Raw genomic sequence first — 26,900 nt, 5'->3', positions numbered from 1 at the left:
CACTGGGGCCATACGTTTCTGCGGACACAGTATTGGGGTCCGGAAGTAGCTCTTTCCCTATCCCTTAGTTAGGATTAGGTTAGTTTGTTGTTGTGTTTTTAGGTTGTGGTGAGTCTTATGTGAAGATCTCCCATCCTTTAGTTAGTTTTAAGGGGTTTTTTGTGAATAGTTGGTCAGGTGGTGGTCAGTTGCTTCGTTGCCCTCATTTGTATGGCCTCGATGGTCTTGTCACGTTGAGGTCTCGTACCCGTTGACAGATCATCCAGAGCGCACCAGCAACTACAGGTCTCCACCTGGCTGGCAACTCTGATTTAAGCAAAAGCAGCCTTACGTGACAGTAATCACATAGTCTACTTTGCAAACAGGTGAGGAACCAAGATGTATATCATCTACTTAATTTAAGTTTCCTAAAAATCCTATTCTGTCTCTTCCCACCATCCGAAGGTGGGATTCAGCTATATATATATCTGTCAGGTAAGTGGCATGAACAAAATGTTATTGTTATTATACAATTAAGTTTGTTCTACTTACCTGGCAGATATATATAATTAAAGTGCCCGCCCTCCTCCCTCAGGAGACAGAGGCATTAATAAAATATGAATAGAAAATGGGAAATGGTTCCTGATATCCGCCTCCCAGCGGCGGAATGGGTACTACCACCTGGCCGCCCACTGCGTGTGCCGCGAGTTTTGAAATTCCTGTCGGACTTCAGAAAATACAGCTTATATATATATCTGCCAGGTAAGTATGAACAAACTAATTGTATAATAACAATAACATGTTTACGTTCCAGGACAAGGTCTTCCAATTTCGTGCTCTGTGTTTTTGGCCTGTCAGCTCCTCCCTAAGTTTTTAACCAGTCCTTACCATGCTGGCAAAGTGGCGGTGCACCTAGTAGGGATCAACGTTTGTCTGTATCTAGACAGGGTCCTTCGCTCCCCATTGAGGTCAAAATGCATGGATGGCATTCAAGAGACTTTAGTTGGACCAGAATCTGGGTCTCCTGATCAATGAATCCAAGTCCCAACTCAGTTTGATTCTATATTTGGTGGGGAGTGAGATAGAATCTCAGAGTTTTCGGGCTTTTCCGTCTGACAAACGGAAAAGTTCCTGTCTCACCTATCCGTGTACTGCAACAATAGATGAGCCTTCTAGGGACCCTTTTGTCCATAGAAAAATTTGTGCCCTTGGGAAGGCTGCATATGAGACCACTTCAGTTATTTTTCCTCAAGGCCCTTTGTGTTCCTGATCACCTCAGGAAATCAAGAGAACCCTCAAGTGGTGGCTCATAGAAGGAAGGTTTGCAGAGGGGTAAGTCTCTGTTCTCTCTGAATCCCTACCACACACTATACTCAGACGCATCTGACCTGGGTTGGGCCGCCATCCTGGAGAATGTAGAAGTTTCGGGGATGTGGTCCAGTTCGGAGAAGAACTTACACATAAACATGAGGGAACTCAAGGAAGTTCATTTGGCCCTGTTCAACACTTTGCTACAGCAGTCCCACAACTCCACAGTCATCATTCATTCGGACAATGCGACGGTGCTGGTGGCTTATATAAAGAACCAAGGAGGGACACTCGTTCTCCCTGTTCAGGCAGCCAGGGATCTTCTCCTTTGGGCTCACGACAACACACCCAAATTGTCACCAGTTTATGTGGGAAAAAAATGTCATTGCGGACCAATTAAGTAGTTGCAATCAGGTACTATTGACGGAGTGGACACTCAATCCACAAGTGTGCACCAATTTATGGAGGCAGTGGGGGAAACGTCAGTAGATCTGTTTGCAATGACAAGGGATCATTGACTTCCCCTATATTGTTCGCCAGCCCAGTATCCTCTCACATGGCAAGGGAGGCTATGATCCAGGACTGGTCGAATCTCGATGTTAAACGTATTCCACCCTTCAGTATGAAGAGGGATGTAATAATAAATTCAGGTCACACAGCAACCTCTCAGTGACATTAGTGGCCTCCTTTTGGCCACAAAAAGATTAGTTCCCAGATCTCCTCAACCTCCTTGTGGACTTCCCAAGACTTCTATCCACTCTTACTATGACAGACTTCAGACTGTCAGGAAGCTTGTCAGAGCAAAAAGCTTTTCAAGACCAGATGCAGAGGCAATAGTTAGTGAAGATGCCAATCTTCCACTAACATTTATCAGGCAAGTGATCTGTCTTTTTGCAGCTGGTGTGAAGACATGATATCTCATCTTCTACCACTGTAGCCCAAATAGCATACTTTCTGCTATTTTTAAGAACTTTTGACAGTTAACTGCAGACATGAGATCAAAGTGTATAGGGCCGTGTTTAGACACGGGACTGGATTTGTCATCAAATGAAGACCTCAGCGGTTTGATTAGATCTTTTGAGACAACCAAGAGGGGAGAAGGTTTTATTGTCTGAAATCTTATGTTGTTCTGAAATGGATTCAGGTCCTCTATTCAAACCCATTCAATCTTCTAACCTGAGGGATCTAACAAGGAAGACACACGTTTTTGGTGTTTAGCTACAGCTAAAAGAGTAAGTGAGATTCAAGCCCTACATAAAGATGTGGGTTTTCACAAGGGGACACAGTGTGTTCATTCATTTTGGGTTGTCTTGCAAAAAATGAAACTACACCTAATCCTTGGCCTCACTCCTTCAAGAATAAATCGCTGACTGACATCCTCGGTCCTGTGGATCAAGAAAGGACTTTATGCCCCGTAAGAGCATTGAAATTTTACTTGGAAAGAACTAAGGCAATCCGAGGCCACTCCCCTAACCTTTGGTGCTTGGTCAAGGACCCATCGTGTCTTGTGTCTAAAATGCCTTGACTTTTTTTCTGAGAAATTTCTGAATCTCACTCAAAGGTGTTTTAGAAGATTTTCCTATTTGTAAGGCCCATGAAGTGCAGGCAGTGGCCACTTTCATGATTTTCAGGTCTTATTTTGATTGTACAAGCTACATTCTGGAGATGTAAATCTGTATTTTTGAATTTTTATGTACATGACATCAAGATAGTTTGATAATAATTGTAGTGCTTTAAAACCCAGTTTATGGTAATTGTAGTGCTTTAAAACCCTTTATGAAAACCCTTATATATAGTTGGCGTGGTACTGGGGGGGAAACAAAGGGTAGGAGAATACGTATATGTATCTATTCTCTTATTTTAACTTTCCTGACAGTGGTCGTTGAGTTTTGGGAAGCTTAAGGTTACTGTGGACTTGGAGTACCCAGCAATCTTGTTTGGGGTATAGATGGGTATGGTGATTGTTTTTTGTTGAAGTTCATGTAACTGGTTTTTTGGTTTTTCTGGTCATTTTGTGTTATTGCCCAGGGCAAGGGCTTGTGTTTTGGTAGCTTTGGCAACCATAGGAGTACTCCTTGACTGCAAAGCATCCCACTGAATTAGGGGCGACACCTGGCTTTACTGCCATGTCTCTAAAGGTTGAGGCAGGCTCACCAGAGGCAGTATCTTCCTGCTGGAGCTCTCTCACACCAGGTAGGTTACATCAGGCATTTTATTAATGCTAGCTAAGCTACTACAAATTCATCCCTTTCACTGAGTGTTTTTGGAGCAGTATATTCCCACCTCCGGTCAGTTTAGGATTCAGTTATGTATTTACTTTAAAAAATTAGTTTCTCTATATGCTTACCAAATAATTACATGAACGGAGCCCGCCCTCCTCCCCTCTTATGGACATAAGGTAAAAACCGAATGATGGTCTTAGCTGTGTTGTACCTGTGCTTCTCCAGAAGTATAGGTACTTAATTGGTAAGTGTATACAAAATCTATTTTTACTGTAGAAATGTCATTGTTATTATAAAATTATTTTATATTTAGATTTTTATTATGTTTTATTTGTGTTTAACTTGGTGTATGTAAACCGTGTAAATGTATTTAATGTGAGTAGCTGTGTAAATGATATTGTATGGAATGTATAAACTGTTTTAAATTTCACTTTTATTTTTCTCAGCCTGAAGACCATGACACCCATCTTCTTAGATTGAAACCCTCTTGGTCTTATTTCTAAGCCTATGGCCAAAATCCCATATCCCATTCCATTCCATTCCATTCCATTATGAGGAATCCAGCTAACCTGTCAACTTGTAGAGTTAATGTTTAGATGTTACTAGTTTGTCATGACAGTCAAGGTGGTTGTATTAGATCAGAGTTAGTCAGGTACAGAAAGGAAATACACTTTTGTCACAATGAGATGATGTAGCCAGTAACTTTGCAGTGGTAATAAGTTAAAATGAAGTGGAAGATAATGATCCCCGGACATCTTTTAACAACAGGTAAATACACTTAAGAGATAACTCCAAATGTAATTTAAAAGTAACAGAGGTTGAAGTAATCTGACCTTTTGCATTTGTTTTCCATTACCCTGTGGGGATGAACAGTCTGGGGTATCACTCCTATAGTCTCTGATCGTCCACAAATAAAGGATAGTATCTCTCACTGCATGAAGCAAGAGGTCTTTTTCATCGTTACTGATGGTGAGGAAGACTGGAAGTGCCGCAGCTACTAGTTTCAGTCTTTGCTTGGAATCCTGGATCAAAAACATTCTTACCGATAACCAACGTGGTTTATGTGTGTATGTTTGAGGCTCGCCAAGACGGTGCCTTTAGTTACCATCCCAGTCCACTGGATGAGCCTTTTCATTGTCATTTGAGAACCTAGCTTGTGCCCACAAAGGTTTATAGACGTGGAAGAGGATAAATCTGTAAAACATTGTGATGCAAATGAACTGCAGCTTGTAGACTATTGAAGATCATTAGGCTTCTACTCCAAGGTCACAGAACTCAAACCGGTGTGTACAAAATATTTTTATGGTAATCAGGTTCAAGAGTCCATTAAGTAACAAAATGCAGTAAATTGGGTTACATTAAAGTTAGTGTGAACATGTGGAACTTAGTCAGTATATATGATGAAGATATGCCAAGGAACTGAGTCAGTATGTATGATGAAGATATGCCAAGGAACTGAAGCACATTCTAATTTAATTAATCGGTAAAATAGCTTAAGAAAGACATTATGCTTTAATGCAGCATGAGGCAAAGAAGCTTTCACTGGAAACTCAAAAAGACTACAGCGCTGCCTCATTTTGCCAACATGGCATGAGATGACTAATTGTAATGTCTAAGATGACTCAGTTTTCACACATGACATAATTATTATACGTACTCTTGTGAGTCAAGTTATGCTTAATTAGTCATTCAGTCAATCATGCAAACAGTACTCATGTTCAGGAATAGAATATAATTAAAAGAAATATGTTTTGTAAGTGTTCTGTAGTATACCAAGAGAGGGAAGATTTATCAAGGATGTTTAACCTTCCTATAATAGTACTCATTTTCAGCAATTGTGTGAGGATATTGTGTTTACATACATACATAATTTTTCTCATAACCATCCCATTTTTTTGAAGAATGAATAAATTTGATATGAAAAGATTTTTCTATTTTCCTTTCAGGTTTCTTGATATATCTCAAGCCAACAAAAAGTATGGGATGTTTGAGTCACCGGATACAGTCTTGGCAGATTTAGTGTCAAGCTTACCCAACTTAAATGGTCTTGATATCTCAGGCACAAATTTAGCTGGAGATGGAACGTTTGATGAGTACAGAGATTGCGATGATGTGAGTATCATGACAATGGATGATTTTTTTTCTTTTTTTTTAGGGGGGTGTGTGGGCAAAGTTATATAAATGCATTCAGAGAGCTTCTCATCGATAATTCGTCACTTTCAAGTTTTTATGTCTGCTTTTCCTTTCGTGGGATTAGACATGGAATAAGTTTTTTCTCCACTCTTTTCTTTCTTACACACTTTGTGTCTAAATTCTTGTCTGCCATAGGTTTTCATGTGACCTCTTTTTCTTTACAATTTCTACTTGAGCGTTTCCCACTGGTTTTTGCCCTGCTTCTTCTATACTTACTGCTTTTCTCTCAATTCCTCTTCTTCCCTCTTTTATCATAGTCCAAACCATCTCTCTTAACTAGTATTAAAATCACAAAAACTCTGTTACATCATCATTTGTAATATAAATTTGCCTTTAATTATTCAAATTTTTTCAAAATCTCCATTTTGTTTGTCAACACCCATGTCTCATGGTTAAAGTAGATAGGCAGTCCCTGGTTATCGGGGGGGTTCCATTTTTGGTGGGGTGCTGCTGATGAGTGAAAACCCCCATTTACCGAAACACGTTGATTTATGACCCTTATGGCGCAAAGCTTCAGTTGATGGCATGTCTGTTATGTATATAATGGTGCATTATGGCATTATCAGCATCTTACGGCACCGATAACCGAAACTTGGCCCGTTAAGGCCTGCCATAAAACCGGATCGCCATTAACCGAGTCTGTCATTAACCGGGGACCGCATATACAGGCCTTATGCATATGCAAGTTTATCCTGTTTATTAACCCTTAAACACCGAAGCAGTATTTAAAAATCGTCATCCCGCATGCTGGCGGCAATCGTGAGGTGAGGCGCCGAAGCGGAAATTTTTTTTTTTTTTTTTTTAAATAAACACAGCACGCTTAGTTTTTCAAGATTAAGAGTTCATTTTTGGCTCCTTCTTTTGTCATTGCCTGAAGGTTAGTATGCAACCATCAGAAATGAAAAAAATATCATTATCACATATAAATATTGGGATATATGACAGTGGAAAAATGTAATATATATATGTAATTGATACACATCGCGCTGAAAGGAAAACGGTTAAAGCTAACGAGTTAATTTTTTTCGTTGTATCGTAACACCTAAATTTGCCATCATTTTGGTATATAACACATTGTAAAATGATCAAGGCAACACAGAGAAAATATATCACAAAATGATGCATGAATTCATAATGCGTGGACATAAAAAAAAGATGTTTTCAAAAATTCACCATAAATCGAAATATTGTGCTAGAGACTTTCCGTTTGTTGCAAAATGAAGGTAATTGATTGAATATTACTAGACTGTAAGTGTTGGTAGCTTACAATTGCAGTTTTTTTTCGACCAATTCGGTCGAGTTAAAGTTGACCGAAAGGACTAATTTTTTTTTTCTATTTATCGTTATTTATATGAAAATATTTTCAAAAAAACTGATAAAAGCTACAACCATGGATTGTTTTTTGTATTTACATGAAATTGCGCACATTTTCATATACTATAAATAAAACTTTATGTAACGGCTAATTTAAAATGGTGCAAACATTACGACAATCGGACGAAAAAACATTTATGATTTTTCAGTTACCGTGCGGACGTAAGGAAAAAGTTTATTTCATAAATTCACCATAAATTGAAATATTGTGTTAGAGACTCCAATTTTGTTGCAAAATAAAGGTAAATATTTGAATATTACTAGAATGTATAGTTTTAGCTTACAATTGCGTTTTTTTACCATTTCGGTCTAGTCAAAGTTGACGACGAAGGTTGAAATTTTGGCACATCATTATTTATATGAAAATATTTCAAACTGATAAAAGCTACAACCATGGGTTGTTTAATTGTTGTATTCTACATGAAATTGTGCACATTTTCATATAAAACTTCATGTAATGGCTAATTTAAAATGGTGCAAACATTACGACAATCGGACAAAAAACATTTCTGATTTTTTTCTTTTCGGAAGAGTTACCGCACGGACGTAAGGAAAATGTTTTTTTTTTTTTCATAAATTCACCATAAATCAAAATATTGTGCTAGAGACTTCCAATTTGTTGCAAAATAAAGGTAAATATTTGAATATTACTACAATGTAAGAGTTTTAGCTTACAATTAAATTTTTTTACCATTTCGGTCGAGTCAAAATTGACCAAAGGTTGAAATTTTGGCACTTGTCATTATTTATATGAAATATTTCAGAACTGATAAAAGCTACAACCATAAGTTGTTTTTTTGTTTTATTCTACATGAAATTGCGCACATTTCCATATATAAAACTATGTACGACATAATTTAAAATGGTGCAAACATTACGACAATCGGCAACGGAAAAAAATTTATGATTTTTTCGGAATTACCCCTCCTGCGGGCGGACATAGGAAAAAGTTTTTTCATAAATTCACCATAAATCAAAATATTGTGCCAGAGACTTCCAATTTGTTGCAAAAGGAAGGTAAATGATTGAATATTACTAGAATATAAGTTTTTAGCTTATAATTGTGTTTTTCGACCATTTCGGTCGAGTCTAAGTTGACTGAAGGTTGAAATTTTGACACTTATCGTTATTTTATATGAAAATTTTCAAAACTGATAAAAGCTACAACCATGAGTTTTTTTTGTTTTTTTTTGTTGTATTCTACATGAAATTGTGCACATTTTCATTTATAATATTCCATGTAATGGCTAATATGAAATGGTGCAAAAATTATGTCAAAGTGACGAAATAATTTCTGAGAGATGTCGCTGATGCTTTTTAGTGCGAGGAGAAAGAAATTTGTGCTTGCGCGCCTGCGTAACGATTGTAAACAAAACAACGCCTTGATCCGTGAACTATTTTTCTGCAAATTTAAAAAAAAATTTTATATCGATGTAATATATACGTCCAATCGGCACCAACAGACAATTTTATATCGATGTTTATACGTCCAATTGGCGTTAAAGGGTTAATGTAATGTGTCTTTTATTTGATGGTAATCCAGCAGCCTCTCAACATCATTAAGGTTATTGCTGCTCTTTCTCACTGCTTTATGGTCCAGTATGTGCTGAAGAAATATTCAGCCTCTTCTACATCTTGCCCTTCTTTTATGACATGACACTTTAAGGTGCTCCACCTGTCTTTTACCCCATTGAAAATCTTTTATTCTATGTTCAGTGTATATTTTTGCCTCCTGAGCATCTCTTGCACACCATCTGCTATATTTGGTATAAACCCATTACTGAGCTCACCTTGACACCTTTCTCACATCGTCAGTGTGGCCACTTTCCTGGCTATTTTTTTCCTTCGCTATTTTCCAATCATTTCAAGTTTATGTGTTGATTTTCACACCTCTCCTCTCCACCCCACTCTTCCACCTTTTAAACATTTGCAACAAATTCTTCCTCAGATTCTGATGTTTAAACTAGGCCATCTACATCTAGCAGCTTCTTTGGGCTTTGCTTTGTAGCCTCCTCTATTATTATGACAAATTGCAATGGCTCAAGATCAACATCAGTGCTTGTCTCAAGTTTTCCTGATACACTTTAACTCAAGATTGTTTTTTATGGCACTGTAACATAACTAGCTCATGGATTGTTTATGATACTGTAACATAATTAGTTTCATTGAGTCTTTCTGGTACCCATTACCCTCTTTAATGTGCATCAATTAGCTTGTATATTGCCCATTATTTGCTTGATATATTGATTCTTTAAGGGAATATTTTTTTAACATAATGCTTTTGTGCAACTCCTTTTAAATGATACAAAGATTGCTAAGACATCACTTTACCCTTATCTGCATTAATTTCTGCCTTTTACTGTTTGTCCATTCCCTTTGGCCTCATCTGACCTACCATTGTAAAATTCTTTCATTTTGTCTTGCTGTCATTACACCTTTCATGTGATAATTAATCCTTTTGACAAGCCTTCTGAGAAGTCAAGATATTGTGCTTATGGTCTTGTCACACTTCATTACAGTTAAAAGAATATTTCATGTAACTTACCAAGTAATTACATTGCTAATGTAATTAGCAGCTTAAATTTTGAATTCACAGGAGCACTTCTGCTGTTTTAGTATAGGTGATTAGCTTGCCTACTTTCGTGAAAAAATAGGTACAACACAGCGAAGAGCTCAATTCGTTTCTGCCAGTTAACCCTTTAACGCCGACTGGACGTATTTTACGTCGACATACAAAGTTTTTTTAAAAATTCGCGAAAAATACTTTTATGCCTACCAGCCGAAAACTCTTGAATCACACGCCTTGGGGGATGCTGGGAGTTCACGGATCAAGGTGTTGTTTTGTTTATAATTGTTACGCAGGCGCGCAAGCGCGAATTTCTTTCTTGCCGCACTAAAAAGTATCTGTGACACATCTCTGAAATTATTTTGTCACTTTGACATAATTTTTGTACCATTTTAAATTAGCCGTTACATGGAGTATTATATATGAAAATGTGTGCATTTTATGTAGAATAGAACAAAAAAATACTCATGATTGTAGCTTTTATCAGTTTTGAGATATTTTCATATAAATAATGATAAGTGCCAAAATTTCACCTTCGGTCACTTTGACTCTACCGAAATGGTCGAAAAACGCAATTGTAAGCTAAAACTCTTATATTTGAGTAATATTCAATCATTTACCTTAATTTTGCAACTAATTGGAAGTCTCTAGCACAATATTTCAATTTATGGTGAATTTATGAAAAAAGTATTTCCTTACGTCCGCGCGGTAACTCTTCCGAAAAAAATCATACATGCGATTGTGGTAATGTTTGCACCATTTTAAATTAGCCGTTACATAAAGTTTTATATATGAAAATGTGCGCAATTTCATGCACAATACAACTAAAAAAACCCATGGTTGTAGCTTTTATCAATTTTGAAAATATTTCATATAAAAAATGATAAGTGACAAATTTTCAACCTTCGGTCAACTTTGACTCTACCGAAATGGTCGAAAAACGCAATTGTAAGCTAAAACGCTTATATTCTAGTAATATTCAATCATTTACCTTCATTTTGCAACAAATTGGAAGTCTCTAGAACAATATTTCGATTTATGGTGAATTTATGAAAAAATAAAATTTTCTTTACGTCTGCGCGGTAACTCTTCCGAAAAATCATACGTGCGATTGTGGTAATGTTTGCCACCATTTTAAATTAAGCCGTTACATAAAGTTTTATATATGAAAATGTGTGCAATTTCATGTTGAATGCAACAAAATTAATTGAAGGTTGTAGCTTTTCTCATTTTTGAAATATTTGCATATAAATCACGATAATAGAGAAAAAAAAACCACGTTCGGATCAACATTGACTCTACCGAAATGGTCGAAAAACACAATTGTAAGCTAAAACTCTTACAGTCTAGTAATATTCAGTCATTTGTCTTCATCTTGAAACAAATTCGAAGTCTCTAGCACAATATTTCGATTTATGGTGAATTTAAAAAAAAAAAAAAAAACTTTCCTTCCCTCCGCGTGTGGATTCTCCGCCACAAATCTCCGAAATGCGTACGTCCCATTCTCGGAATATTTGCTCCGTTTCATATTAGGCATTTTATAGAGTTTTATATAAAAATGTGCGCAATTTCATGTAGAATAAAACTAAAAATATTTGAAGGTTGTAGCTTTTTCTTATTTCCGAAATAATTCCATATAAAAAAAAATATATTAAAAAATTTGATATTTGGTCAACTTTAACTCATCAGATATGGTTGAAAAAAACTGCATTTGTAAGCTAATACTCTTACAGTATAGTCATATTCAATCACTTGTCTTTATTTTGAAAGAAATTGGGAAGTCTCTAGGACAATATTTAGATTTATGGTGAATTTTTTGGTTTTGAAAAAAATATTGTTTATGTCCGCAGCGTTACGAAGTTCATGCATTATTTTGTGATAATATTTTCTCTGTGTTGCTTTTATCGTTTTTATAATGTGTTATATACCAAAATGATCGCAATGTAGAGTACATTACAATGAAAAAAAGTAACTTGTTACTTTAACCGTTTTGCGCACAGCGCGATTTTGAATACAATTGATATATGAAATTTCGATTTTGCGCTATCATATATCGCATTATTTATATATGATAATGATAATTTTTTTTCATTTCTGATGGTTGCATACTAAACTTCAGCCAATGACAAAAAAAGGAGCCAAAAATGAACTCTTAATCTTGAAAACTAAGCACGCTGTGATTTTTTGAAAAAAAATATTTTTTCCGCTTCCGCGCTCACTCTGAAACACCTCCGGCACACGGGAGACATTTTTTTTTTTACCGCTTCGGCGTTTAAGGGTTAACGACTGAACTTCAGTTGCATGAGCAGCTTTATTTTGGAATTTTGTTGCCATATGGTTGTATTTACTCTCCATATTGGTGAAGTATTCTTTTATTTGGTAGCCTTCATTCCTATTTGTAGATAGTTAAGGGTTTTTTGGATCTGTTTTTTCACTGATTAAGACATTATTCATAGACCATGTCTGACTCTAGTGTATCTAGTATTCGTTTTTGCAGCAAGGGCTGCAAGACTAGACTAACGAAAACCTCTTACGATTTGCATACCATCTGTATTAATTGTGGGGGACAGATTTGCACAACTGATTTTACTTGTAGTGAATGCAAGGACTAGGATCAGGGAGAATGGAAGATGTTAAAGGCTCATTTAGACAAGCCTGAGAGAGAGAATAGCAAGGCTGCTGCTAGAGCCAAAGCTAGAATTTTGCTTTTTTAAGAGTCTATTCCTAAGTCGGGTGTAGCCGATTTGCCTGTTTTATCTAATCCTTTAACTGCCTTTTTCTCCCATAACCTGCCCTCCGACTGTTCCACCTACTCCTTTACCTGGCTCCCATGCTTCCCGACCCCAATTCCCATTGTCAGTTTGTAAGCCAGATTTGACCAGAGGTTTGGTCTCGTTGCAAATACTGTGGCCCAATTTGGGCCATCCATTAAGGCCCTCATGAACAGAGTTAGTGAAAAAGTGCAAGTGCAGTGTCAGTGGGGGAGGTGGCTGCTCATCCCGCCGACGCTCCTAGGCAAGGCTCATTGTGATACTCCCCTAAACCTGGGAGGAGGCATATAGGAAGTCCAAGGGAGATTGGTGGGTTCTGCCCATGGATAGTCTCCCCTCAGTTGAGCCTGTTGTCCATTCCCAGGGCCAGGCCTTGTTGGAAAGCCATCCAAAAGGATGTGCATCAAGTATCTTCTAATGCTTCGGATTCCAGTCCAGACAAGAGGTGCCGTTGGCACTTTCCTGACGAGTCACGGCCTTTGAAGAGGCATGTAACAGTGGCAGATTGCTCTTCTCCACTCCCCTGCAAGCGGTGTGGGACAGTCTGGAACGCTTTTCTCCAGAGTGGCCCAGTTGAAGAGCACCAGCTTGTAGACTATTGAAGATCAATGGACTTCTACTCCAAGGTCAGAAGTCAAGCCAGTGTGTATAAAATATTTTTATGGTAATCAGACTCAAGAGTCCATTCAGTAACAAAATGCAGTCAAATTGAGTTCCTCTGACTTTCACATAGGAGATACCACTTTTATACTGCTGGGGAAGGTCCTGCTTTGGGAGTTGCTGCCTCCTCCCAGGAGGACTTCTCTGGTTTTATTGATTTGTCTTGCATATTGGCTTTTGCGTCGGCGAAAATCGTGTTCATGTCGACGGAGCTCGACCCTCTAGTGAAAATTTTTTTCAAAGTGTTTGAAGTGTTAACCTTTATAGATTGGACCTTAGGAACACTCAAAAGAAGATTGAGGACTGTTGCAGTCTTGCAGGGCATTTATCCTCAGATTGGTTGGGTGTCCGTTTCATGTGCGGACAAAGCCATTAGGGATGACTCTATGGAATTGGCTGCTTCGTTTTGCCGGAGATAGCCATTCAGACCTCCAAAAAGAGTTCCACCCAAGATTCTTGCTCAGTCAAGGCCAAATTTTCCAAAGATTCAGCCTTGTTTGTACCAAAATGGTCCCCCCTCTCCAAAACCACCACCCTCCCTTTTTTGGCATAGAGCAGGTTGCTTGCCAAGCCTCACCACAAAAAATTTGCATTCAGTCAAACCAACTAAGAAGACTTGCACCAAACCTCCGTTTGAAAATGAAAATCCGGTCTTCCATGTACCATTGGCAGCCAGGCTTTTCCAATTTTTTGGAGAAATGGGAAGTCAGAGACAGTAGAACAGTGGATTTTGAAGGTTCTGAGAGAGGGTTACTCCATCGCGTCCAGGGAGAATCCTCCCTTAGTGTCGACACCCATTGCATTAACAGCTACTTAGTGGGCTCAGTGTTCAGCCTGTTCGGAAGAGGTTTCTTCTGTTCTCAGAAAGAGAGCTGTAAAGGTGGTTGAGGATGTCACCACAGAAGGGTTTTACAGCTGTGTTTGTAGTCCCTAAGTATCAAGGGGTTAGAGGCCTGTCTTCAACATCAGCACCTTTTTGTTCAAAAAACAAAATTCAAATTGAAAATGAACCAATCAGTCCTGTCTTTCATTCACCAGGGTGATTGGATGGTACCATAAGTATGCAAGATGCCTACTTCCTTCCCCGTACATCATGACTCCAAGAAGTACCGGAGGTTCATGTTCCAGGGCAGAGTCTTTCAGTTTTCAGGCGCTGTGCTTTGGCCTCTTTACAGCTCCTAAAGTGTTTACTTATGTTCTTACCATCTCATGAAGTGGTTCCACCTCATGTGCATCAATGTCTGCCTGTATCTAGACAATTGGCTTTTTTGCTGTCCATCAAGAGAGAAGTGCATGATGGACCTATGGAAGACCGGTATCCTCGCCAAGGAGCTGGATTTATACTCTTCAACCTGAAAAGTCACAACTGACTCGGACTCAAGTAATTCTTCATTTGGGGATGTCAATCGCTTACTTCGGTTTTTTGGGCATTAGATATGGGTGGTTGGGGAACCCTTCTGGCAGACTTGGAAGTTTTTGGGTTGTGGTCCCTGGAAGAGAGGGAACTTCACATCAAGGTAAGGGAACTGAAGGCAATACATATAGGTCTTCAGTCATTTGCAGGAGCAACCTTCAACAAGACAGTAGCAAATCATTTGGACAACACCACCACTGTCTTGCATCAAGAAACAGGGAGATACTCACTCCCTCTCCTTCTGCAAAGCAACCAAGGAACTTCTTCTTTGGGCAAGAGGAGAAAATCAAACCAAGATAGTTACACGATTCATTTTTCGAGACAAGCTAAATGTTCTCGTGGATAAACTAAGTCGCCGCAAACAGGTCCTACCCATGGAGTGGACTCTGAATCTACACCGACCTGTGGAAGCTGTTGGGAAAACTGTCGATAGACCTGTTTGCCAAGTCGAGGAACCAACGCTTCGACATGTTTTGCTCTTCAGCTTGGACCCTCTGGCATGGGCGAGGGTTGTCATGCTTCACGATTGGTCAACTTTGGACCCTGTATGCCTTCCTGCCATTCAGCATGGTTAGGGAAGTTTTAAACAACTTTTTTAATCCATCGTAATACATCAATGCCCCTAGTAGTTTTGTTCTGGCCTCTGAAGGAGCGGTTCTTGGACCTCCTCAGGCTTTTAGTTGACTTCCAAGACTTCTGCTACAGAGACCTAAGTCTTTTCAACCTCGGTGGTCGCGGGTTTGATTCTCGACCATTCCATTGAGGAGTGAGAGATGTGTATTTCTGGTGATAGAAGTTCACTCTCGACATGGTTCGGAAGTCACGTAAAGCTGTTGGTCCCGTTGCTGAATAACTATGGTTCCATGCAACGTAAAAGCACCATACAAACAAACAAAATAAGTCTTTTCAGACAGCTAGGTTTCTGTTGATTGCACCGAGGACTATCTGCACTTGCTCTGATCTGATAAGCTTTAGACTGTCAGGAGACTCGTCAGAGCGAAGGGCTTTTTGAGACCAGTGCAGAGGTGATTGCCAGTCTTCATGTAGGGTCTACTAGGCCAAGTGGTCAGTGTAATGCAATTGCAGATTTTTTGCTCTTTTTGAGTATGCTAGGTTCTGATTTTAGACTGAGGGCTGGATCTGTCATCTAATCGATTTAATTAATTCCGTAGCTCAAAGTAAGACAGACTTGGTTGCCTGGAACCTGGACATAGTCCTTAATTGGCTTTTGGGCCCTCCTTTTTGAGTCCCTTCACTCCATTTCTAGCAGAGATTTAACGAGGGGAAATTCTCTTCTTATTGATTTGGCTACAACCGAAAAAGTCAGCGAGGTGCAGACCACAGATAAGAGAGTCGGATATTTTCAAGTAGACACAGTCTGCTCATTTACTCTTGAGTTTTCTAGCTAAGATCAAGACTCCTTCCAAGGCCTGGCCCCATTCATTCATCATCAAGACTTTGATGAATATTTTTGGCCCAGAAGAAGAAGAGAGTATTTTGCCCTGTAACAACATTGAGGTATTACCTGAACAGGGCTAAGAGGATCAGAGGTCCCTCTTGTAATCACTGGTTCTCTGTAAAAAATAGAAAATCCTTCCCGACCCCTTTCCAAGAATGCATTGTCATTCCTGTTGGCTTTTAAACATAATTTGTCTGTCTTTTGGAAATGTAACATAACCCTTAAACGCCTATTGGAACGTATTTTAGGTCGAGATAAATTGTCTGTTGGGTGCCGACTGGACGTAATTTTCGTCGACATAGAAAAGTTTTTTTAAAATTTGCGGAAAAATACTTATAGGCCTACCAGCTGAAAACTTTTGAATCACGCGCATTGGGGGATGCTGGGAGTTCACGGATCAAAGTGTTGTTTTGTTTACAATTGTTACGCAGGCGCACAAGCGCGAATTTCTTTCTTATCGCACAAAAAAGTATCAGTGACACATCTCAGAAAATTATTTCGTCACTTTGACATAATTTTTGCACCATTTTTAATTAGCCGTTACATAGAGTATTATATATGAAAAAAAATACTCATGATTGTAGCGTTTTTTATCAGTTTTGAAATATTTTCATATAAATAACGATGTGCCAAAATTTCAACCTTCGGTCAACTTTGACTACCGAAATGGTCAAAAAAACGCAATTGTAAACTAAAACTCTTATATTCTAGTAATATTCAATCATTTACCTTCATTTTTGCAATATATTGGAAGTCTCTAGCCCACAATATTTCGATTTGTGGTGAATTTATGAAAAAAACTTTTTTTTTCTTATGTCCGCGCGGTAACTCTTCCGAAAAAAATAATACGTGTGATTGTCGTAATGTTTGCACCATTTTTAATTTAGCTGTTTCATAAAGTTTTATATATGAAAAATGTGCACAATTTCATGTACAATACAACTAAAAACAACCCATGGTTGTAGCTTTTATCAGTTTTGAAATATTTTCATATAAATACAATAAGTGGAAAAATTTCAACCTTCGTCAACAACTGACTCTACCGAAATGGTCGAAAAACGCATGTGTAAGCTAAAACTCTTATATTCTAGTAATATTCAATCATTTACCTTCATTTTGCAATAAATTGTAAGTCTCTAGCATAATATTTCGATTTATGGTGAATTTATGAAAAAAAAAATTTCCTTACGTCCGCACGGTAACTCTTCCGAAAAAATCATATGTGCGATTGTCGTAATGTTTGCACCATTTTCAATTAGCCGTTACATAAGTTTTTTGTATGAAAATGTGGCGCAATTTTATGTAGAATAGAACAACAAAAAATATTGAAGTTGTAGCTTTTCTCATTTTTGAAATGCATTTTGCTATAAAAAAATATTTAAAAAATTTGACATTCGGTCAACTTTAACTCGTCTGAAATGGTCAAAAACTGCAATTGTAAGCTAAGACTCTTACAGGATAGTAATATTCAATCATTTATCTTCATTTTGAAACAAATTGGAAGTCTCTAGAACAATATTTAGATTTATTGGTGAATTTAAAAACAAAACTTTTTTTTACGTCCGCGCATTACGCAATTCATGCATCATTTTGTGATAATATTTTCTCTGTGTTGCTTTGATCGTTTTTACAATGTGTTATTTACCAAAATGATCCCAATTTAGTGTACAATACAACGAAAAAAAAAAAAATAATCGTTAGCTTTAACCGTTGTTTTTGCTCACAGTCGCGATTTGAATATAATTACTATATATGAAATTTTGTTTTCGTGCTATCATATATCGCATTATTTATATATAATAGTGATAATTTTTTTTCATTTCTGATGGTTGCATACTAAACTTCAGGCAATGAAAAAAAAAGGAGCCAAAAATGAACTCTTAATCTTGATAACTAAGTGCGTTGTGATTTTTTGAAAAAAATATTTTTTCCGCTTCCCCGCGCTCACTCTGAGACCACCCAGGCATACGGGAGACGATTTTTAATATACCGCTTAGGCGTTTAAGGGTTAATATTTGAAGCACATTTATGTGAAGTGGAGATAGTATTCGAAAATTACAATACCCTTGGTCGTTGTCTGTGGCTGGCATGGTGTTGGGGGACGAAGCATAGGAGGTATTCTTCTGTTCTCTATTTCTTTGTCTTGTTATAGGGTGTCGAGTCTTGGGGAGCCAGGGTTTACTGTGTCCCTGGAGTACCCACCAGTTTTTTAGTGAAATGGGTAGTGGTTTTGATTTTATGACGGTAGGTGACAAGCATTGTCTGGTTTTGTTTATTGTGGTACTACTGCACCAAGTGCAAGGACACTTATTGAGGCTTTGCTAGTCAGTGGAATACTCCTTTGCCACACAGCTCCCACTTAAGTAGAGGTGCTCCACGGCTATACCGCCATGCCACTACAGGTTAAGATGAGCACCAACCAAATCCAGTATCTTCCTGCAGTAGCTCTTTTACCAGGTAAGGTTACAACAAACATTTGACCAATGCTAGCTTACTATTTCAAATTCATTACCAGTACGTATTGAGTGTTTTGGAGTAGAATATGTCCATGTATCCCACCTCATTATTTTGGTAAGTTACTGATGTAAAAATGTTATTTCATAATAAATTAAGTTTCATATATACTACCAAGTAATCACAGAATCATCTCTCGTGGACATAGTACACAAACGAATTGAGTTCTGCAGCTGTATTGTACCTATTCTTCCCTGAAAATGTGCGGGATTACACTTACACAAAACAATAGAAGCGCTACTGCGAATTTCATAATTTAAAGCCACCTGGTGCACAAGTTAAAACATTAGGCTATGTACTAATTACTTGGTGATTGTACTATATGAGACTTAATTTTATTATGAAAATAAAATATGTCCTTGTTTTATTCCAAACTTGTCCAAATTCCTTCAACATTATTTTTCCAGTTCCCTCCATCAGTCATGAATGAATCCTTCAATGCACTTGTTTCATTACTGCCATTTTTTTCTAATAATATAAAAATGATGGAATGTTTGCTGAATTCAGTTTCCTCTCCACAGAAACCAAAGGAATTCAATGGTATAATGGACACAGAAGACTTGTGTGACATACCAGGATTGAAGAAGAGCCGAACAAATAACCCTTTTGAGTTTCTAGGCTTATATAACACAGCTCATGATGCATGCCATAGAAATCACATCCTGCAAAAGTGGTAAGTGATACTGGGTCTTTTGGTCTGCTATATTTATTTATTTTTTTCTTATTTCAATTTTGAAATGTTAAATCTTTTGCATGAGCCTCTTTTATTATTAACTGATGTACATTATGTATGAAATACCCTTGATAATTATGATTCAAATAATGTTATTCATTCCATAAATTGTATTAGGCCAGTATAACTTAGATTATGCTGAGTTCTTGTTCATGCAAACTTCAAAAAGAAACAGATGGTGCTGATAAAAACAGCCAAATCTGTATAAACCATAAGTAGAACAAATATATCAATGATTGTTAAAAAGTTTAATCTGAAGTCAAGTTTAGAATGTTGACCTGGGTATGTGCTGTTTAATTTAGACTAACCAGTGTGTTACTTCCTAACCTCCTTGCTCTTTGAACAGTATTGATTAAGATCGGCATTTAAGGAAGAAATCTGTTATTGAATCAGATATGAATTTTTGGTAATTATTTTGAATACAGTGATTTTATTCAGAAAATGAATTCCACCTGTTCCTACTGACTTTTCAAGTTAATTTCACCTCATTGACAACAACTAGGCATAGTTACATTCACTAAACATCATTATGTTCTGCATTTTATTTATAAAGGATTCATAGATATGCAAGTACTACTATAAAGTACAGACACTGCCTCCTTAACAAACATTCAGATACAAGCAAATTAAAATTGTGTACAAAGTAGTACGTCCCCCTTTCCACCCATGAGTTCAAACTGTGTTTTGCACACCTATTCTGTACATACAGTAGTGTATGTGCAGTGTATTGTGCTTTAGGATGGAAAATTTACAGTACTGTATTGATTTTATATCGCACTGTACTTGAAAAGGCATGAAGAGTACAGTAGCCAACTTCCAAACAGTTCAATGCACAAACGGCCGTCCAGAACATTACTCATTTGAAAGTAGGGTGGTGTCTGTATACAGTACTTGAAAAGTTAATCCTTATTGAGTTTTTGTTTTAGGGTCTTTGTGTCTATGCAGGTTATTGATCATCTCGTAACATTTTAGGTGACGGGCGAGGCAAATGAAGAGCAGATTTTGGCGGCAACTGCTGCTTACCTTGATAGACCTGAGGTCCTTGTCAAAGCCTTGAATGAGCTCTTTCATATATTCAGATTTGAGACGTGTAACGATCAGCCGAGAGCTTTAAACCTAATTCTTCTTTCTATGATAAGACATAGGCATGAGAAACACATCCAGATATCTGGAAGGTGAGTGGGATTAATTTATTTTTTCTGTAGCGTCTCATGAGGTGCCTGCCATGTCAATAGGGAGTTCTGTTTGTGATAATATGAAATTGTGTGCCTTTGTATAATAAATTATATTTTCTTACTTAAACTTTTGGGTTCCAGATTACTTGTTAAAATGCTTTCATACTATGGTTGTCTTTTCTGGGTAAACATTTGAATTTCATTGAACCAATTTGTATAGCTTTGGAAATTCCAAGTAAATTCTTGGTAGTTTTGATGGCAGTTTTATATTGCTATAGATTTTGAGGTACATGAACTATATGATCAATATTCTGGCATAAATTCTTGGCTGCTGGATTAGGTTGGTATTGAGTTAAGTAACCAGCCCAGTTGACAAGTTTAGATTCTTGGCTTTTGCGGTGAAACTTACCAGGTCCACTATTTCTTTTCCCCAACCAACTGTTACCTTTACAGTTGCAATAATTTTCACAACAGATATTCTGCATGGATTATTTTTTATGGCATATAGTCGAGTGGGCTTGGGAGTCGAATAATACACATTTGTCAAGGAGCACCTGGAATGCTGTTCTGAATGGATGCACTAGCCTCTTTTCTTTATCAAATGTTAAGAACCTGGGAGGAGTCCCCCCCCCCTTTTTTTGTGTGGGTTGAAGCATCTTAGTTTTGTCTTGACACATGAAGGACATTAAAAAATGAATTTTGCTTTTCATTAAGATTTAACTTTTATAAAAACCATTTCAGATTTACTAAAAATGATTCAGTGGTTTTAAATATTTTAGAACTTGAATTATAGATATATGTTTTTCTTAACATTGAGAATTATGCTGTGAATATTATTTCATGTTCCTCAGTTGTGATATTTGTAGTCTTCTGGTATTGAGGTTCACTTGCATAGTTTATTAAAAAACAAATAGGTTTAAGGAAGAAAGTAAGTAGGAAAAAAACAAAGTTTTGACATTATAGCTTACTGTGGTCTTTAATACATAATAACTTGAAGCTTCTTGTGATATGTATTAGCTTTTAGTTTGCATTGGCATGTCTTCCCAAATGATGCATGAAGCTGTTGTATTTGCAGCGCATCACTGTTCTACATAGCAAAGAGTGAGGAGAAGAATAGCTTAAGCGTACGAGCCAGGCAGAAGATGATAACAGTTTTGCTTGACGCTATGGAAACGCATATTGATGACTCGACAATGATGCGTAACGGCTGCCTCACGCTCTGTCAGTTTAAGATACCCCAGCATGTGGTGAGTCAAGTGAATGTCACTAGTTCTCTTCTTTCTCAAATGGAGTGAGGAAGGTGAATAAATCTGTACACCCTGTTGAAACTTTTGATATCATTATCATTTTTTATGCAGTAAAATCTTTTCTTTTTTCCCCTGCCTTTAAGCAGTTGTTTGAGTATCGTCGCTTAGTTAAGCTGCTTCTGAGATTGATTCGAGGGAGAGGAGACGGTGACGATTTCGTTCGGCGCATTGCCATATATCTCTTAAATTCCTTGGCGTGTCAGGTTGACGGAGAGCAGAAAGAGCTAGTTGGGGACCTTGGTGCTATTGAGGTAAGGAGAAGTGAATATGATTGTTAATGTATAAGTGTCTTTGTTATTTTATTTTTGTAAGAATGAATTAGTGGCTCCAATGAACATTACTTCTCAAGGTGTGCATATAACTTAGTTTAGCAGATTCAAATAGCCTTTGTCCTTCATCCAGACAACGACCATCATTGAGGCATTTAAAGTACACACTAAAGAGGATCTTAGGCTCCAGCTGAGGTCAGAGAATTTATCCTTATGTTGAGACCAAGGTTTGTTCCATATATGAACAAATGACTAATGTGAAATCAATTTGTATTTTTCATAACTAACAAACCTTTGGTCTTAACGATAAATTCCCTACATTAAGACTGAAGGTTGGTTATTTATGAAAAATTCAAATTGACTTAATATTTGTCATTTTTATGCATGACACTTACCTGGCAGGTATATATAGCTGTTATTTTCTGAAGTCCGACAGAATTTAAAAAACTTCCGACACACGCAGTGGTCGGCCAGGTGTTAGTACCCATTCCCGCCGCTGGGAGGCGGGTATCAGGAACCATTCCCATTTTCTATTCATAAATTTTCTGTCGCCGGTACTGAAAACACCTGTTTTCAGTACCTCCGGCTTAGGATTTTGGAAACTTCATTTGCCGCTAAGTATCCTAATTGTCTTTTAATTTATTTACTTGGATTTGTGGCTAGGCATAACGCTATCTTAAATTGATTTGAATTGATTCATTTTTGCATAAGATATCTGAATCTAGTTAGGCTAGTTTCAGAGGGTGTTGTCTGCAAGATAGGGTGTGGCTACCGAAAGCTTCGGTAGTTCCGCACTTGGGGGGCGCAATTAATCAGTAAACATGTCTATTTCCGTAAGGAAAAAGTATGATTCGTATGTACGCAATTAATCAGTAAACGTGTCTAATTTCCGTAAGGAAAAAGTTTGTTTAGTATGTACGCAATTTAATTAAGTTTAAACGTTTGTCTATTCCGTAAGGAAAAAGTTTTGTTTAGTAGGTACGAATTAATCAATTACGAAAGTTCAGGGTAGTGATACTGCTAACTCCGGTAGACTTTATTTTGCTAACGCTGTAGTATGGCCTACGGGTTATGACTATGTCTGCGAGAGGTGATCGCTCTCCTTCATTGTTGTGAAGAGTTCTACTTCTGTTTTTGTTACGCCTAACCCTGTAATGTTGCCTTCGGTTGGGCCCTAAAACAGTGTCTGTAGAGGTTATTGCCCTTTCTCGTTATACTATTTCGATTCGTAACTTAGAATCGAAAGTGCTTGCTTTAGAGAGCAATAGTGAAGTGGCTAAGTGCAGTACAGTGCCCCTTGTGTAGTGGAAGTGCGTCAGATCGGCCTTATAACGCCTCTAGGTCTAGACCTCGTGAACTCCCAGAACCAAGGGAGAGGGCATGTCGAAAGCCGAAGGAGGGTTACAGGGAACCCCACCGATCTGGCGTGCCTTCGGTAGTTTTCTGATGAAAATCCCCAGACTGCCAAAGTGCGTGCACATGCACGAATCCTGAAGGATTGCTTCTCGTCCTCCGAGGCGCCTCCTCCCCGCACAAGGGTTTGGAGCTCTCGGAAGGACTCGCACCCTCTAAGAAGCTTTATAGAAGAGGACGCTTCACGTCCCTTCTCCCTCGTTATGTGTTCAGTGAGAAGTAAGAAGGCGAAAGTTGCCTGATCACGTGTACTTCTTTCCACCAAGAAATAGGAAAAAGAAGGCAGTTGCTCTCGCTTGTTTTTTGACGCTGTCAGGAGCGTGACGCTTTTCTGCACGCTTATTTGGACGATCGGCTTGAACAGGACGCTCGGATGGAGGCACTAACCAGTGGACGCCGAGCGCCTCGCAGTGGCCCCGCCCGATGCGCGCACCAGGACCGAGCGTCCTGCCCAGTGGACGCCGAGCAGCGCACCATGACGCCGAGTCCGATCGCCAGTGGACGCCGAGCGCGCCACCAGATGCACCAGAATGTTTCTGTTGAACTCTTCAAGCTCTTGTTTAAGATTTGAGCCTCAAGAAAGTGGAACAGAACTTCGTCTTCGAAACCCACGCAAGACCTCGGGTTTCGTGAATTCAAGAGGTCTCTGTAAACCAATATATTGCTTTTCGCAAAGGTGGATGGAGTTAAGGAAAGCTCAAGGGAAGATCTCGTTTTCTCTACCTCAGTCAAGACTTTGAGATAAGACAGTTACGGGTTATGTAAAGGCTCGACGCCTGAACGTCAGGATTTTTCGGCAAACGTTCAGTAGGATTCTTGCAAAGGCACTCATCCAAAGGCCGCTCTTCAGGAAAAGCGCAAGACAGGAACTTCCTTTTGCCATACTGCCAATAAATTTAAAGCTTTTTAGACCATCTGAAAGGGTTTTTCAGATGATAGATTTTGTTAGTTTCTAGTCGAGACTTCCATGCCGAGTTGAGCATCGTCGTTTCTACCTACCGTAAGCCCGTTCTCTTTACAGGATTCTTGTCCCTTCCTTGTTTGAGACGGGAATCGAAAAATAAAAGGCTCGACTTCCTGGATTACGTTTTGTCAATTCAGTGACTTTCCCCCATTGACAATATACTATCGTTTTGTCAAGTAAGTGGGGGGTCTCCCCTCATTGACAAAATATCTCTCTGTACCGTTAATGGGTTAGTTCTCATTGACAAACATCTCATTAACTTGATATTGCGTAAGCGAATAAGGACAAGGTTCGGAAGAGCTCTCCTTCCTCATTCGCAGACTCGTACAAGAAATAGACTGGTAGACTACGTCAATGAACGCTTATGTCCAGTATCTTAAGAAGCTTGAGCTGTCTGCTTCGATTCTCTAAGTTTTGTTCATGAAACTTGCCTGTCAGATATGTATGTAGCTGTATTTCCGAATTCAGCTATATATATGTCTGCCAGGTAAGTATGAACAAACTTTATTGTGATATAATAAATTTTTTTGCCTTGCGTTATTTTACTACTGGTTGGTTCAAGTCATACACGCTTGCTGTAGTTACCTCTTCGGATGGCAACCGAGAGGTCTATTGTCTACTATTTTAAGGACATTTAATCGTCACTCCCTGCAGCCTTCCAGGAGTTTCCGATTTATCTTTTACCGTTGTATGGTTGTGTTCTGACGACACAAACGCATCTATATATTTAGCGTTTTCTGTTTCGCTTAAAATATACCAGCTTGAGAGTCTCTTTTTGTTCAAAAAATAACGGACCCTGTCTTCGTAGAATAGGTAGCTGGCAACCCAGACATAAAGTTAAGGAGACGACGTTCGTAAGCTGCTGGCTGCTGCTGTGTCTGACTGTCCAAGTTCCAAACTTCCAACCGAGCCAGTAACAGATCGTGCGGGGTCATCCGCGGTAGGTTACGTCTCTCTCTCTCCTGCGGGGTTGACTGACTAACCGTATCTCTGTGCTGGCGGTTACGTCTCTCCTGCGGGATTGACTGACTAACTGTATCTCTGTCCTACAATCACGGACTTTGACCTAAGATTGAGGGGATTTCTTACGTGAATGAATAAACGTTTGCATTAGTTTTGCCTTACTATGTTCAACAGAGTTATCTCTTAATCCTTTCGGTGCTCGTTACCGCACGGTATAGAACTACGAGTCTACCGCAACATTGCACTTTTATATGCTCTCCTGCTTAGGCAAAGCGCAGCCTTATGGGAAGTAAGCATACTCGGGGAGGGAATGGATGAGCTTGCTGGGGACCATTTCCTTCCTGAAGAAGTTTGTTTCCCCCGAATAGACTGCAATTCAGACCACAGTTTTTTTACTACCGGGAAACTGAAATATTATTCAAGATCTAGGAATTATTCTGAACATCTCTCAGTGCGTCATGATAGAAAGGAGGTGCCGGACATCTGGATAGTGTTTCAGATGTCCTGGATCTTAATCTGAAAGAAGTAAATGCAATTCGGCGTGTCCCTCCAGTCCTCGAAACGAGTTTTTGAACCAGTGGTCACATCAACTCTGATATCCACAGCTCTCTCATATCTTAAGAAGTATCTTCTCTCGGTCCCTGCTCGAGTTTACGAGAAAGAGCCTTTATAACAACAGGCGTAGAATGTAATGATCATCTAGAGGTTTCGTTACAGGATTGCAAAAGTCCGTACGAATCGTCTCGATAGATTACTAACATGCTAGGTATTTTAATTAAGTGGTGTTCTTTTTATGGTTGTCTGAGAGGGTTATTTCCTCTTCAGTATGTTGAAGTGTAATGTGTTACGTTAGCTTTGTGTGTGGTTCAGGTGGTCTAACTTATCCTAGCATGAATGCCCCTGGTAAAGAGAGGGCTAGGGTTTCCTGTCAACAAATTGGTCACGTCAGTTGTCAGACCCTTGTTGTTAGCTTTCTCAACAAACAGGTCACATCCTAGTTGAGAGCTACTAAGGTTTAGCAGGCTAAGAGGCAGGACCTACGAAGTCAGCTACCTTAGCAGGTAAGGAACTTAATAAATAATTTAAAAAAAATTAGTTAATTTTTGAATTATGACGATATTGCTGTCTGTGACCCACCTCCAAATGTGTCAATCAGCTATATATATACCTGCCAGGTAAGTGTCATGCATAAAAATGATATTGTTATGATACAATAAAGTTTTATGCATATTACCTGGCAGGTATATATAATTAAAATTCCCACCCTCCTCCCCTCAGGAGACAGGGTTTCAGAGAAAATCTGAGGAAAACGGGAATACTAGGGAATACTAGTTCCAAGTACCAACGCCACGGAACGTGGGGGGAGGGATCACCTGAACTACCAGTGGTCTAGCGGTTGCCGAGAGTTTTGAAAATTCTGCCAGTGCGAACAGACAACAGAGAATGTTGTTTGACAGATTTGCATCTGTCAAACAACAAAGACCTTTCACGATCATGAGGTCTGTGGAATCCCTGATTCTAGCTCACCAATCTACTTTTTGTCTCGCCTGTTTTCTCGGAGTCAGACACTCGTGCGAGATCAGGCGACATATAGTAGTCCTGAGTTTCTTATTGAC

At 38.5% G+C, this 26,900-nt stretch overlaps 1 pseudogene; it reads left to right on the top strand.

The window, feature by feature from the left end:
• The window catches only part of LOC135202779 (protein zer-1 homolog), a 116,307-nt pseudogene that overhangs the window by 38,862 nt on the left and 50,545 nt on the right, over positions 1-26,900 (top strand).

Source organism: Macrobrachium nipponense, chromosome 33, assembly GCF_015104395.2.
Source record: "Macrobrachium nipponense isolate FS-2020 chromosome 33, ASM1510439v2, whole genome shotgun sequence".
Classification (NCBI taxonomy): Eukaryota; Metazoa; Arthropoda; class Malacostraca; order Decapoda; family Palaemonidae; genus Macrobrachium; species Macrobrachium nipponense.
This window is presented reverse-complemented; position numbering and strand designations above follow the sequence as displayed.